General features: G+C 39.0%; 1 protein-coding gene and 1 pseudogene across 2 annotated transcripts in view; both read right to left on the bottom strand.

The window, feature by feature from the left end:
* The window catches only part of Thada (THADA armadillo repeat containing), a 309,811-nt gene that overhangs the window by 156,985 nt on the left and 136,442 nt on the right, over positions 1-16,384 (bottom strand). The gene's annotated exons all lie outside the window — the stretch shown is intronic.
* On the bottom strand, positions 4,206-4,783 carry LOC122104552 (annotated as a pseudogene).

Raw genomic sequence — 16,384 nt, 5'->3', positions numbered from 1 at the left:
AAAGTAAATAGTTTTCGGGATGGAAACGGCTCTTTTCTAATTTCAAACTTTTGTGTCTATACCATGGTAGCAACTGGCCTCTTCATCTTCTTGGGTTCCTTAAGGTATACTATATGCACAATTTTGTAGTTCCTAAAGAGATGGACAATGCCTTATATGCATCAAACCTCCCATTCAGAGTAATGCAGACCGTTCAGCTCAACCATAACGTATTGCATATGTGACCAAGGTACTGGAATCTCAGGATGCCAGTATTATTTATCTATTTTTGTTATGGTAAAATGTAAATAACATAACATTGCCATTTTTGCCATTTTTAGGGATATAGTCCAGTATATGGTCTAGCAGTTTTATTTTAGATCCAACAAGACTCTGGCCTCTATGTCTGAATGTCAATTGCCAGTTGATATTCATGGTTTCACAGAGATAAATCCCATTCCTTTTTCAGGTAACCTTCTGGCTTAGGTATTTAAAGCCAGAGTTAATTCAACAGGTTAAGGTTCTTCTGCTTGAGGTGAGCAATGAATTATCAAACTAAGTATTTGTCCATTTCCTTCCAGATGGAAGATAGAAACTTTGATCTTCTTTTACTTGCCATTAAGCCTCTCAGAAAAGAAGGAACCTACTATTCCCTGACCTTTGGGAGTTTTACAAACTTCAGACTACAGGTCAGAACACAGACAAGGAACTGTCCAAGAAAAACATGCCCCAAACGAACAGGATATAAACAGAGCTATAACACAGTAATTAATGGTAGGGACTTGACTCCCCTCACTTGCTTCTCTGATAACTATCTGGCATTTTATCAGCAGGGTCTTTTATCTGGAAGGATTCACTATGTTCTGCTGCCTGGAACTATTTTGGGAGGGGACAAAGACAAGCTTTCATCCTGGAAAGGAAATGGAACTACATCTAGAAGGGTAAAGAAGAGTCAAAGCTGTAAAAAGACCTCTAGTCTTTCCCTGCAGGAAGGTGAAGTAAAGGGAAAAGAAAAGCCCTGTTTCATTGGAAGCATGGACAGAGTTCTGGTGGGGAAAAAGTCACTGCAGTCCTCTGCCAGGTGGAAGAGGTGAGGAGGACAACAGACCTTCTTCCTTTATTCCCATTTTCACCTTCCCCTAATTCCTTCTTATTATTTTCCTGTCAAAACCAAGAAAGCTCAAATTAATTCATGCTGTGGCATTAATGACTAATAACAACTTAGAAGTAATTTATATTCCATTGAAATGTCTGCAGTAGAAGGGATAAAAATCCTGTCCTAAAGGAATGGAGAAGTCTGCCAGACTGCTGGTGGTTCATGTCTGTAATCCTAGCTACTTAGGAGGCTTGGTAGTTCGAAGCCAGTTTGGGAAGGAAAGTTCATGAGATTCCTACCTCCAATTAACTACTAAAAGAGCCAGAAGAAGAGCTGTGGCCTAAGTATTAGAGCACTAGCCTTGTGCAAAAAAGGTCAGGGACAGTGTGCCCAGGCCCTGAGTTCAAGCCCCTCATCTTTGAGGCTCAGCTCAAGATGGAGATGTCTGAGAGCTCTGGTTGGGAAGAGGACACTGCTTAAGAGCGCTCAAGTCTTTCACATAGGTTTCTACTACCTGAGGGCAAAGTTGGTTCTGCTGAGCAGTTTGACTCCTAAGGAAAAAGGGATAGTCAATTATGTCAGTATTAGTAGTAGAGCCTGTTCCCTTATTCCATTTCCAAACATGGCCTCTCTACTTGGACTTCTTAACAACATGCCATAGGGGGGGGAAAAACAGTTTTGAATTCTCTCTTTTTTTTTTTTTTGGGGTCCGGTTGTGGGGCCTGAACTCTGGGCCTGGGCACTGTCCCTTAGCTCTTCAGCTCAAGGCTAGCGCTCTACCACTTGAGCCACAGCACCACTTCCGGCTTTTTTCTTTTTGCTTATGTGGTGCTGAGGAATCGAACCCAGGGCCTCGAGCATGCAAGGCAAGCGCTCTACCACTGAGCCACCTTCCCAGCCCAGTTTTGAATTCTCTAACCTATTTAACTCTGAAATACTTCGAAGGTTGAGCAGGAGTAGCTGGTCAATTCCAAAACCTGCAGCTTGAGGCTTCTAAAGCAGAGCACAGATTGTCCAGTGACACCAGTTCCCTTTCCTTCAAGATGTGCAGAAGTCCTGTGGAGGGCAAGGTTCACATGGAGAGCTCTACCGACAATCTATAGCCTACAGGCATGAATGAGGCTCTCCCCCTCCCCCTCCCCCTCCCCACCAGTAGCTTAGCTAGCTGACTTTCAATGGGGGAACTCCACTAGAGCATGAAATATAGTGAGGCTGCCACTTTGAGGATATGTTCAATCAGGTAGCAGACTGAAAATATCTCATCAGTCTTTTCAAGTTTCCCCCTAAGTCCAGTTTTTATTCGGTGGTGGGACCTGGGCGCTGTCCCTCAGCTCTTCAGCTCAAAGCTAACACTCTACCACTTGAGCCACAGCACCACTTCCAGCTTTTTCTGTTTATGTGGTGCTGATGAATCAAACCCAGGGCCTCATGTATGCAAGGCAAGCACTCTACCGCTGAACCACCAGCCCCCTACGCTAAATTTTTTGAGGACCCTCCATACTGCTTTCTGGAATGGTTGAACAAGTTTACATTGCTACCAACAGTGTATTAGAGTTCCCTATTGGCCAAATCCTTGCCAGCATCTGTTACTGTTTGTTTTCTTGATAATGGCCATTCTAACTAGGGTGAGATGGAATTTCAGTGCTGTTTCAATTTGCATTTCTCTTCTGGGCAGAGATGTTGAGCACTTCTTCCTGTGTCTATTGGCTTCTTCTGAGAAGACATTTTTAAACTCATTAGTCCATTTATTAACAGATTGTTCTTTTTTTTTTTTTCTTTTCTTTTTTTTGCCTGTCCTGGGCTTGAACTCTGGGCCTGAGCACTATCCCTCAGCTCTTCAGCTCAAGGCTAGTGCTCTACCACTTGAGCCACAGTGCCACTTCTAGCACTGCACCAACTTCCCAGCCCCGGATTGTTAGTTTTTTGAGGGTTTAATTTTTAAAGTTCTCTGCATATTCTAGATATTAGACCACTGTCTGATGTGTAGCTGGCAAAAATATTCCCCACTTCTGTAGGCTGGATTTTTTTTTAGCTTGTTGGTTGGTTATATCCCCCGTCATGAAGAAATTTTTTAGTTTGATACAGTCTTTCTTTGATTTGCTGTGCTTCTGGATCTATTCAGAAAGTTCCTGTGCCAAGGAGTCTAATGTTTCTCCCACTCCTTCTTGTAATAGTTTCATAGTTTTCAGGTCTTACATGGAGGTCTTTGATTTTGAATTGATGCTGCTACAAAGTTGATAGGAGTTCAGGTTCAGTTTTCTGTGTGTGGATATCCAGTTTTTTCCAGCATCATTTGTTGAAGAGGCTGTCTTTCTTCCAGACTATGTTTTTGGTTCCCTTATCAAATATTAGATGGCTATAGGTCTGTGGTTTATTTCTTGATCTTCTATTATGTTCCATCAATCCTCAGGCGTGTGTGTGTGTGTGTGTGTGTGTGTGTGTGTGTGTATGTGTGTGTGTGTGTTTGTGTGTGTGTGCCAGAACAAATCTGTTTTCATAGCTCTGTAGTAGAGTCTGAAGTATTATTATATCTCCAGCACTTTTCTTGATAAGGATTACTTTTGCAATTTGGGGCCTTCTGTGGTTCCAAATGAATTTTTGTGTTATTTTCCCTATCTTTTTGAAAAATGATCTTGAGATTTTATTTTTTTTATTCTATATCATTACTTTATTGCATATTTTGTATGTTTCAATGAATATAATAAATACTCTCTTAAAAAAGTAAGGCACATGAAAAGTTTCTGTGCAAGTTTCATTATTACTCAAACATTCCATATAATTCAAAAATTCTATTCTAGTGGAAGCATTTTCAATTACAGAACTGAAGATGTCGGTCGAGAAAAGGACATGTTTTGCTTGCACGTAAAATATCTGAATCATTATTACACTTTACCTCACGGCCCAGTCAGCAAAGCCAAGGTTTGTAATCATATCACTGAAGCTACTGTTACAGCTGCAGTAGCACTAATCGGTTTAAACATGTATGTACAGTCGGGTCACAAGTATTAATTATAGAAAACCCACAGAAGGAAGAATAACTAATCTAACTGCATCTGCGTCCTGATTTGTCCCAGGTAGGGGGTTGGCATTTTCTTCCCAAACGGTGCTGATATTCACAAGGTGCTGATATTCACATGATGCTGAATACCATGGAGAGATACTGCTCGTTAGACACCTGAATCCAGCCATCTTGATCCGTGTCGTAGCGCCTGAATATATCTGTCAGCCTCTGCAGGACAATGCAGCCTTGGATGAAGTCATCAAACGCAATCTGGCCTCGTCCCTGTCGGTCAAACTTTCGGATGAGGATGTCGTGGAAATGGTCAGAGAGCTGGTAGCCAAAACCTGAGAGTGCTTGCTTGAGCTCGTTCTTGTCGATCATCCCAGAGTTGTCTCTGTCATAGGTGCGGAAGACATTCTGCCAGTCTATGATGTACTACTTCCAGGCACCAGTGAATTCACTGAAGTTCACTCCAGCTTTGTTCTCCCGGTCAAACATAGAGATGATTGACCTGACGGTCACTGGATTACACGGGGTCCATGTACCATTGGAGAGGCTTGCTGAAGCTCATTGTCCGCTATCACCCCACTCCTATCTTTATCAACCCGCTGGAAGACGTTCCACAGGAAGCTCTGGTCTGGCAGTGCTGCCCCCGCTGCGGGGCTGAGTCCGGCCCCAGGGCCCGGGCGGTAGGCGTAGGCGGCCATGGACTCGGGCGATGCTGGCGACGCGGCTCAGCTATGACCACAGTGCTCTGATCTTGAGATTTTAATGGGTATTAAACTCTGGTTATATAGGAAAAAGGGATTCTTCTGGGAGAAAATACGAACAAGCAGGGTCCTTCAAGAACTATGCACCATTACTCAAAGGGCCAGCTCAAGAAACTCACTTTGAGTACTGTTTGCTAACAAGACTTGTGCTCACTGCTTTTGAAATTCTTTTCTTGTCTGTGTGATACATCTTTCAGTAACAATCCAGATTTCCCAAAGCCATTCACATATATTTCCATAGTTGGTACTCAAACAGCTGGCTGTTTCCTGTGCTGTGTAGGACTGAAAAGGAACTGGCTTATTTACATAGCAGAACTTCTCCTACATGGATTCTGTTGCTGTGTTGGGTGTTGTAGAGACTGAGCAGACAACTCACTAATGTGGACACACCTAATTTTGGTTTGGGAATTAGAATGATTCAGAACTAAAGTTACTTCTGGGACTAAGAGTTTTCATGTACAGTTGAGAAAAATATGGCATTTCTTAGGGCCTGCAGTCAGGACACAAATGTCCTGTCCTTGCTGCCAGAAACCTCATGGCTGTGAATCCTTTCCTGTGTGCCCTCCAAGCAGGTTCCAGCTAGCAACCTTTGGTTGCTGAAAGAGGGAAATAGGACTGAGCATAAGCAAAACAACAAAAAGTGAGAGGAAAGGGATCTTCACCACCTCGCAGGCCTCACATAAATCAGCTGCTACTGAAGCCTTTCTCTGAAGTTATTACATGCAATTTGGAATAATGAACTTTTTCCCCTAATATTCAATAATTTAAACACTTTACTGATCCGGACTTACCTTGTCCAATTCACTTAGCTATAACATAAATTATGACTATGATTCCATTATTTTCTAAGTATAAAAAGAGAAAAATGATCAAGTAACTTATTGTACACGAAAGTACTTTATAAAACTTCAAATTTTTATGTAAATGCTTGTTACTATTGTCTTTTCTCTTTCAGCAATTTTGAATATTTTCAAAATTATGCAATATTTTAACAGTGAAACAAGATGATATAATGAAGATAGAAAACATTTTCTAATAATCTATAAAGTATGCACAAATAGCAGCCTACAAATAATCCCATTAAGGTTTTATGCTTTGTAGCCTCAAGACACACTTTTCTCTTTCCTAAGACACTTATAACTGTGCAATGACCCATGATTTCCTCTAATAAGGAAAATTTCTTTTGCAAGAAAGTCTCCACATTTCTCAAGAACCTCACAACTTTAGTTGAGGCAGTTTTATTTAGCAACTTGTCATAACCACTTGGGCTTAACTGCAAGTTTTTATTTTTGACTGATTTCAGATTAGGAAATGAGATCACTGACAATGTAGTGCCCAAGGGGTGGAACAATATCTAAGCAAAGTAGGCCCAAATACTTGATACTTAAAACTGCAAGTTAACCTTGTCATGCTGAGAACTAGGTTGCCATATTTCGTAGACAGAATAGGTAGATGGAAGGGCCTATGTGGGTAAGATGTGGTACTTAATACAGTGGCATATGGGTCCTGGCATCATAAAAAATCTGGGTTTAAATCTAAGCCTGTCACTAGCAGTATGACCATGGTACATATCTAAACTTCTTCTGCTGAACTTTCGCCCATTTTAATTGTAATGATAATACCAACAAACTCATAGGGATATCATAATGATCCAAAGATTAAATGACTTGTCAGATTATTGAGGTAATGAAGTGCTTATGTTCAAGTCACATTTTACTTAATAATGGTCCCAAAGCACAAGAGATAGTACTGATACCAAGAGAAGTTGTGATGTGTTTCCTTCACAGGAGAAAGTGAAAGTTCTCAATAAGGAAAGAGGAAAATCAAGTTACTAAGTTTTAGGGTAAGAATAAATCTTCTAGCTATGGAACTGTGAAGAAAAAAATTCATATTTGGTTTGTTACACTTCAAATGTGAAAGTTATAGCTATGGAGAGTAATAGTACTGAAGATGCAAAGGTCATTAAATTTGTGTATGCATTCACATATGAGAATAGAAACAGCACATACAGGGTTCAGTACACTACTGGATACTCATACTCAGGGTTCAGTTGCTGGATCCACTGGGATTTTAGGGAGACTACCATGGTCATGGCCTAGTTAAGGCCTACCTAAAAAGAGGTGTGTGCACACACACACACACAGAATCTATACCAGTCAAGGACAGATAATCAAAATATACTATGATGAAGAGCAGAAGGGGGAAAGAATGCAGTAAAAAAAAAACGTATATCCTAAAAAAGTGAGCCGGGCTCACACCTGTAATCCTAGCTACTCAGGAGGCTGAGATCTGAGGATCATGGTTCAAAGCCAGCCCGGGCAGGAAAGTCCGTAAGACTCATCTCCATTAACAATCAAGTGGCTCAAGTGGTAGAGTGCTAGCCTTGAGCTGAAGACCTGAGGGACTGTGCCCAGGCCCAGAGTTCAAGCCCATGACTGACAAAAAAAAGATAAAAGAAAAGTGAGTGAAGGGGTGAGTGAAAATGGGTTGGGAGGGATGCATAAGAATATCGAAAGGGATAACATTAATCAAGACACATTCTATTTCTAAACTTCTTTGTTGAATGACAACTCTTTTGTATAACTAAAGATAATAAAAACAGAGAAAAAAATACATACTATGATATTCTTGTTCCATGTTCTCTTTTAAGCTTACTATTTAATTCTTACCTGTCTATTCCATTTCCTAATTTCTATTTTCCTCCTGAAGAGAAAAAAATACAGCTCTAATTTTAAAATGCCCATGGATGATGGAATATTAGCTAGGATATAGAATTTATTATGTGAAATCCTTTAACATTAAAAATGTCTGGCAAAAGGATGTCTTAAAGGTTATCTGTGTTTTGAGTGAGCTTCACTCATCTTTCTTACCTTAGGAGTTACTAGATGACACAACTACATATATTTGGTCAGCTTCGCAAGAATAGAAGCTATAGATAGGAATCACCATTTTGAACCTTTAACTCTCATTTCCTACATGGGAAACAGGACATGCTTTTTTCTTTTTCTCTTTCTATTTCTCCCTCTGATAATAAAACAAATTTTTGCTAAAACTTAAAAAAAAACCTGTTGAGCAGGTTGGCCATAGTTTTTAGAAAATATTTAAAACCAAGGAAATAAAAATTCTCTATAGAAAAATATTAAAGTATTTTATAATATGAAATATTACCAAACTTAAATTTTTCCTCAATACTACTCATTATTTCCATAAGACTGAAATGCAACCTTTGGGGCAAATATTATTTTTAAAGTAACTAAAGAGTCGCCATCAACTGTTTCTCCTATAAATAGAAGATGGTTTGTTTTGTGAATTTTCTGGGTAATCCTTGGTTTAAGAGGAAGCAATGCTCTTTATTCAATTATTTTTTAATTGTTATTATAAAGATGATGTATAGAAGGGTTACAGTTTCATATGTCAGGTAATGAATACCTTTCTTCACTACCCTTCCTTCACTCTCAGAAGCAATACTCTTTATCATGAGTTCCCAGTTATACATATTAGAACTTTATCACAATCTTCTCCTTTTTTGGTCCCACTATCTATGGAAAAGATGGCCTACCTTGGCTCTTCCATGATATTACTATGATATTTCTAAAAGTCCTGAAAATGACAGATGATTCTCCTATTTTTTCCTGGCTTGCTATGTAGGAAATTTTTTTCTGGACTTCACAAACTCAGAAGGCCTCAGTTCTTAGGACATATATAATGAAAGTGTTTAGTATATACTTTGGTTCACAAGCATATCTTTTATATTACAAACTAGACTGTAGGTCTATCTTCAAGGATGAAAATTCTCTTCCTTACTTTGCAACATACCCAAAACCTAACACTAACAAAGTACACAACAGATGTTTTGCAAACACTTGGTAATCAATCAACTGACTGGATTCTAACTGACTGCCATTCTAAGAATATATAGCAACAATAAGCCATGGATTATCATCATCAGAAATTTCCCCTAAGAATGAGACTGTTTGCAGATCCAATCACTTGTTCTAACATGACCTGAATTGGCCTGTTGAAGTAACAGATAACTCTGGAGAAAAGCTGGTCCTTACAAGTTTTGTTTTTCTAGCTTGCTTTTGTCAATGCATTCCATAAGAAGTGAACTCTTCATTCCTGTTGCTCAAAAACACATTTAGAAAAAGGTCTTAAAAGAGATCTGGCACCAGAAATGAAGTTGGCAAGCCACCTCTCTAGGAACTAATGAGAAAACAAAAAACAAAAAACAAAAAACTACGAGAGTTTCTTTTTCTGCAAGAAGTATTTTTTTTTCCTTTCTTTTTTTGAGGGGGTGAGAGGCAGGGATAAAGGCACATAATACAGAAAACATGATTTCATTCCACACTCTGAGGCTCAACTACCCTTGGGTAGAATTCAGAAATTCCAAATGCCATGAGTGTAGCTCTCCAAATGAAGAGCCAGGCAGAACTACAATAAGAAGGAGGCAGAACAGGTAGCTGCCAGTGAGATTCCATCAACATTAGGAAATAATTTTCTAATCTCTGCTTTCAGGTCCCCCATGTTAGGCATAAAAAAGGCAACACCAGAGTTTCAGTGCTTTATGTCAAATGTGCATTTCTCTAACACAACAGTCTAAAATGCTAACACTGGGGTCTCTGTGAAAAAAAGGAGTGGGTGCCAGTTTGGCAACGAGGCAAAGAAAAAAATTGGGCTGCTAAAGACTCTCTGAGCAGAATTAAATGTGTATGCCTTGACATTTTGCCCAAAGCCTGACCTGGTGTCACACAATCATGCTAGAGAAGCCAAGGACCTGGTTTCCAGACTGATAAGGTAACAGGTTCTTTCTTTTACCCAACAACTGTCAAACTAGGATGGGGGTGGGTGGATTTCCTGTATTCCCCTTTTCTAAAACCTATGGAATTCAGTGGTAACTGCAGGAGGGCTGGAGCTTTGGAACTCTAGGCTGTGCAAGGAGAAGACATTCTACATTAACAGCAAAACCCTATTACTAGGCAAAGCCTTTTTCTTAGGAGTTTCTACAGATAATTGGCAGGGCTTAGGAACTTTGATACTCTGTTTCCAGGAGTTTCTGTTCAAAGAGGACCCTTTGGGAAATTTGAACAATAAAGGATTATCTATTTCAGTCACTTCAGAAAAGCATCTCTGACTTCTCAAAAACTAAGATGTTCCTTATGCTTGTCAGAAAATAAATAGGATTTAAGTGAACATCTGGAATGGAGAAAAATACAGTAGTCCCCCACCCCCCCAAAGATAGTTAAATTAATAAGGAATGCTTTTCCGACATCAATAGACAAAAAAAAAAAAAAAAAAAGATTTTCAAAACTATCCAGAACAAAGTTAAAGAAGTTAATTAGAAGCAAGATTTAAGTGAATTGATTTCTGGAGGGAAGGGCACTATTTAGTAATAGACCACCATAACCTTGTGAACCATGTCATGAATGATACCTGAAATTCTTTTCTTTGAAGATTTAAAAGGTACAAATATGTTTCATAGGTTTAGAGGAAGGTTCCTTGTTTCATTCACTGCCTTTTTAGAACCTACAGCTAAGTTGAACCTTGTGAACCATATCAAGAATGACACCCTAAATTCTTTCCTTTCAAAAGGTACAAATATGTTTCATAGGTTTAGAGGAAGGTTCATTGTTTCCTTCACTGCCCTTTTAGAATCTACAACTGAGTTTTTCAGTGTTCTAAAATAGGACATTCCCAAAAGAGGCTTTGATAATCACTGAGTCCAACCTCACATGCACAGCAGAAATTCTTTAGGAAACATGGCTAACATATGATTACATTTTTTTCTTCCTTCCTTCCTTCCTTCCTTCCTCTCTCTCTCTCTTTTTATGTTGGTCGTAGGGCTTGAACTCTGGGCCTGGGTGCTATTTCTCAGCTCTTCAGCTCAAGGCTAACACTCTACCACTTGAGCCACAGTGCCACTTCCATATACTACTTTTCTTCAAACACTTTCACTAGCAGACAGGTTAGTATTAGGGAAAGCTTTTCACTTCCTCGATGAAAAACACTGATTTTCACAAAACGTCTTTGCATTAAAATGTTCAATCTTATACTTTCCAACTGGGGGGGAAAAAAAGACAAATTATGTGCCTTCTGCCATATGGCAGCCTCTCAAGTTGTAAAGACCATTACCATATTGCCTCTAACCAAATCTTTTCAGTCTTACTGCTCCCAGATGTTTAGTTTCCTCCTCATCTTGGTCATCTCCTCTGGATAAATATTAGTTTATCAGTGACCTTCCTAAAATGGGGGTTCAGAGCAGAATAACAAGCAGAATAATGCGGGTTTAGTCTAACCAGCAGAGTTCAGGGAGACTATAGCTCCAACTGTCTTTTTTTTTGGTTGGTCATGGGGCTTGAACTCTGGGCCTGGGCACTATCTCTGAACTCTTCAGCTCAAGTCCAGTGCTTTACCACTTGAGCCACAGCACCACTTCCAGTTTTTGGGTGGTTAATTGTAGATAAGAGTCTTACAGACTTTTCCTGCTGGGGCTGGCTTTGAACCACAATCCTTAGATCTCAGCCTCCTGAGTAGCTAGGATTACAGGTTTGAGCCACCAGCACCTGGCTAACTCCTATTGTCTTGAAGTAGCAATGTTGTCTCATGATCCCTCCCACCAAAAAAAAAAAAAACCCAAAAAACAATAACTCAACAAAATCACCACCACCAACAACAACAAATGGTTAGGAGGCCAGATCACCATCATTTTGCCAGTACTGGGGTTTAAATCCAGGACCTATGTTTTTGCTAGGCAGGTGATCTACCACTGAACAATGTCTCCAATTCATTTTGTATGTGTAACTTCATACTGTGTATTTTTACATATGTATTTTTATAATGCCTATAAAAATCAAGATATGATACTTCTCTCTATCAAATGTTATCTTGATCTTCACAGTCCATTAGTCTGGCCTTCCAAGACTATTTTGAGTCTTATTGCTCAATTATAGATTATATCAAACATAAAAAAAAATCAGAGAATAATACGACACTCAATCATTTGCTCAGTAGACAGATTAGGAACACATCACAAATAAAATGAAGCTTCTAATACATAGCTTCTCAATACTTTCCCCCTAGTCTCATTGAAGTAGTAGCCACATGCCTTAATCTGTGTTTTTCACTCTTGTCTGAAGACTATGATTCACTTGTCTATAATATTTATGCCATACACAAATGTGACAAGTAAGTAATTAAGTCTGTTTTCATTTAGGTAATTCAAATAAAGGCTGCACTGTCTACATCCACTAACCTGGGAATCCCATTATGATGAGGTGACTCAGGCATAACTTATCTTAGGGAATCTTTACTAGTTCCCCAGAAAATAAAGTACAGAACACCTGTAAATGACACATTTAGTGATCTAGTCTAAAATTAACTAATATCAACACAACAATTTGGTCATTACTAAAATATGCATTTGATCTTGCTTTTAAAAGTCCTTCTGTAAGTTCTTGGCAAAACAGCCCCACCTTACATTTCCCCCAAAATTACTAAATTGGTTCCAGGCTCACTTGCACCTGAGGCTGTCATTTATCTGAGTCCAGGGATGTGCCCTCACCCACAGGACACAAAGCTCTTTTTCTAGCACCTCACCTACATTTGGCTTCAGGGCCTGCCTTCCAGTTTCCTGGCAGAGGCATGCCAAAGCAGGTGCCGAAAAAAAAAAAAAGTCTTCTCTCAGATTGTGAGTGTTCCCAGCACAAAGTAATGAGAAATGCCTCAGGTGACAGATATCCCACTTACCCTGACCTAACCATTACACAGTGTACACATGTATAGAAAGGACATACTGTTAGCCTGCAAATATATACAATTACTAATGTCAACTAAAATTAAAAATAGTGTAAAAAATATTCTCTTTCTCCCACATCCCTTTTCTGTTCCCTGTTTCACTTCTCTGTCACTATTATATTAGTAATACTTTCTTCCCTTTAGATTTTTACTCAACAAGCAAACCTTGAAGTGTTATTTTATAAGAAGGCTGTCCTCCACATGTTTTGGCTTAGTTATAACTCTATGATTTTCAACAGAAAAACAGTCTCTTCCTCCTATTCTTATTATTCCAGCTCTTACCTGGCTCTAAAGGCCTGCAGCAGGATACTTCAAGGTGGGCCTCTCAGGACCTCCCCAGAAGCCAGTTAGCAAGGAGTTCACAGGCCAGAGAAAACCTAGACATATTTACTCAAATGCCTTAATTTGATAGAAAACAAAACAAAACAGAAACTCAGAGAAATGAAGTCATAGTCTAAGCAAATGTCAGAACACAAAACACAAGACTCTTCAAAGGAAAGGCCGGGTAAAATATAAAATCCAGCTGAGCCTCTTTTCTATACAACCAGCAACCAATAAGAAGCAAAATTAGGCTCTAGTATCATAGGCCTAAATATTCCTACTTCAGAGACATAGATCTGTTCAGACACAAAAAAGTCTCAATTTCAAATCAGGTTCATTTTTTTTTTTTTTGGGTCCGGTCGTGGGGCCTGAACTCTGGGCCTGGGCGCTGTCCCTCAGCTTTTCAGCTCAAGGCTAGCACTCTACCACTAGAGCCACAGTGCCACTTCCGGCTTTTTTCTTTTTGCTCATGTGGTGCTGAGGAATCGAACCCAGGGCCTCATGCATGCAAGACAAGCGCTCTACCACTGAGCCACCTTCCCAGCCCCAAATCAGGTTCACTTTTTATGTTAAACTAACTGTGCCCAAATCTGGACTAGATACAGAAAGGTACCACAAAACAATAAAACCTTCAGATTCTTCTGTGTGAAAGGAGATGATTTATTTGGGGAGAATAAGTACTGAACATTATAACAGTTGTAAAGAAAGAAAACAGAATAAATGACAAATGCTATAGACTTCACAGAAATTGGAGTAAGCTGAGGGAGAGAAAGGGAGCAGGCTGCAACTTTCCCACCTCAGCAGTGCTGGAACCATTCTCTGTCTCCTTCATCTTTTTGGAAAAGAAATCTTGCCTGTACTTATCTAGAAGGATTCTTGGAAGACAGACCAGGTTGAAGTGCGATAGACAACCTTGAAGAGGAATTCCTGGTGTTACAATCTAAAATGAAGCTAACTATTGTCTCCTGCAAAAACCACAACTTTGCTCTGTGGAAAATAAGCTGTTTCACTTTATAACCTGGGTAAGGAACAAAGTGATAATTGCTAAAGTACATAACTTTCAAGAAGACAAAACAAGAGTCAATATTAGTTCTCAGTGTCACAGGCTTAAAAGGACCAACTCATTTAAATTTTTGCATTCCCATCTTCCTCTCTCACTGCTGTCTTATTTTCATTTTTTCTTTTACTTTCTCACTTTTCTTTTTTGTAAGACTTGTGTAATCTAAATGTTCTATGAAATATTTTTAAAAAAATATATATATATATTAATATGTACTTTGCACTATTCATTGCCTACATTTCATTTCCTTCCTCCTTCCTTCCTTTTTTAAAAATAATAACATTAGGGCTTGAACTCTGAACTGAAGCTCTTACTAGGCTTTCTTACTCAGAGCTGGCACTCTACCACTTGAGCTTCTAGTACAACATTTTAATGGTTAATTGGAGATAGAGTCTCTAGAATTTCTCTGTCCCAGGCTAGCTTTGAACTCAATCCTCTAGGTCTTAGCCTTCTGAGTAGCTAGCATTAAAGGCATGAGCTCCTGTGTCTAGTTGGACTTTCTTTTTTTTTTGGGGGGGGGGGGGAGGGGGGTCCGGTCGTGGGGCCTGAACTCTGGGCCTGGGCGCTGTCCCTCAGCTCTTCAGCTCAAGGCTAGCGCTCTACCACTTGAGCCACAGTGCTTTTTTCTTTTTGTTTATGTGGTGTTGAGGAATCGAACCCAGGGCCTTGAGCATGCAAGGCAAGCGCTCTACTACTGAGCCACCTTCCCAGCCCGTCTAGTTAGACTTTCATATTTCAACTAAAAAAGTTTCTACTGTACAGGTCCCTCTGGATGATTTCTATTGCCACATACTTAAGATTGGATTTCTATTTGTATTTCTATCTGTACTGAAAACAATGAGAACCATAACTAAAAAGGATATTAAAAGTTACTTGCAACGAAAATACACAAAGGGGGTTGGTTAAGAGTGGAAGAGAAGAATTTTTAAAGGCACCCCAAAAGCCAAATGAAAGGCAATGAAGATCTACAACAGATTTCAATGAGCTACTGAGGTCTCCAATTTCTGCAGAAGTCACTTTCTCTGTTGATACTCATATACATTTATACACCCAGGATATGTCATTGGTTCAAAAAGGGTAAAGAGCATTGGCTAAGGTATACAATCAGTAGGCAGACTCAATGGTGCTAGGCTTGAGGCTTTTGCAATTTCTTATAATTCTTTAATGGAAACCTAAAACCTGCCTGTGAAAGAATTCGAAGATTCATATCCAGACATTTTTTAGTCTCCAAAAATACTTCAGTTTCTAGAAAGCCTAGACAAGGAGATACTGGTGAGTTGTTTTCAGCCAGTTATAATTCTTTTTAAAACACTAATTACTCTGCTTTGTGGTATTTCAACTGAAGGGTAAATGGTATCACTGAAGCCATCATATTAATGTGGAAAAGGAATTCAGGTGTCTGAATCCAGCATAACATGAGGCACATAAATACATTGGATATTTTAAAAGAATTATAACAGAGTGAGGTGATTACTTCCTATAATGCCTGCACTCAGAAAGCTGAGTCAAGATCACAAGTTTGAGGCCAGTATGATCTACAAAGTGATTCCTATTTCAAAGAAACATATAAACAAAAGTAACAACAAACACATTAAGCAAGATGTTCAGGCTAACTTTCTTATCTGTGTAACAATCCTAATTGTGCATGCACATATAACTTTGGAAATCTAAATCAGTGATTCTTAAGATCCAAGTCAACAAGAAATCAACCAAGAAATAAGCGTGAACATATTCTTAAATGTGGAAAAAGGCCCAAAATACAAAAAAAAAAATTACTAATATAGGAAGGAAGGAAATAGTAGGTAAATTATACATGAGTCAGAGAAATTTTTAAAAACTGTTGTTGGAGCTTGCAATCTCTGCATTGTGCAGTTCACTTTAGCTTGGTCACAGCAACCCTCGCATACTCCCACTAGCTGTAAAACTTTTTTTTAACTAAACTCAGAGGTATCTTAGAGCCTGACTAGAACTTTTCCAAGTACATGTTACCATTAATAATGCCACAAAGATAAAAAAAAAACACCCATTCACTGTGCATTCATCCATCTTTTTAACTGTCAAAACAGCCCAGTCTTTACCATAACAAGAGGCACTAATAAAGCACTAATAACAGCTCTATTAGTGATCAATCTTTCATTTCCTCACAAAGTCAGTAAATCAAATATGTTTAGTTTTACCATAGTTTCTGTTATGTTTTTAAAAACCTGTCTATAGTTCATTTTCCCAGAGAACACTGTAGGGATTGTCCCTATACTGATAAAACCCAGAACTGTGTTTTCTAATTTTAAGTCTGTGCTTCTTATGCTTTCCCACAGAAGATGGTCAAGGAATGAAAGGCCAGTCTTCCCCTGTATCTGACTCAGAAT

This window comes from Dipodomys spectabilis, unplaced genomic scaffold (genome assembly GCF_019054845.1).
Source record: "Dipodomys spectabilis isolate Male_0828 unplaced genomic scaffold, ASM1905484v1 ptg000026l, whole genome shotgun sequence".
Lineage (NCBI taxonomy): Eukaryota > Metazoa > Chordata > Mammalia > Rodentia > Heteromyidae > Dipodomys > Dipodomys spectabilis.
The sequence above is the reverse complement of the archived record's forward strand: the minus strand, read 5'-3'. Positions and strand labels throughout refer to the sequence as shown.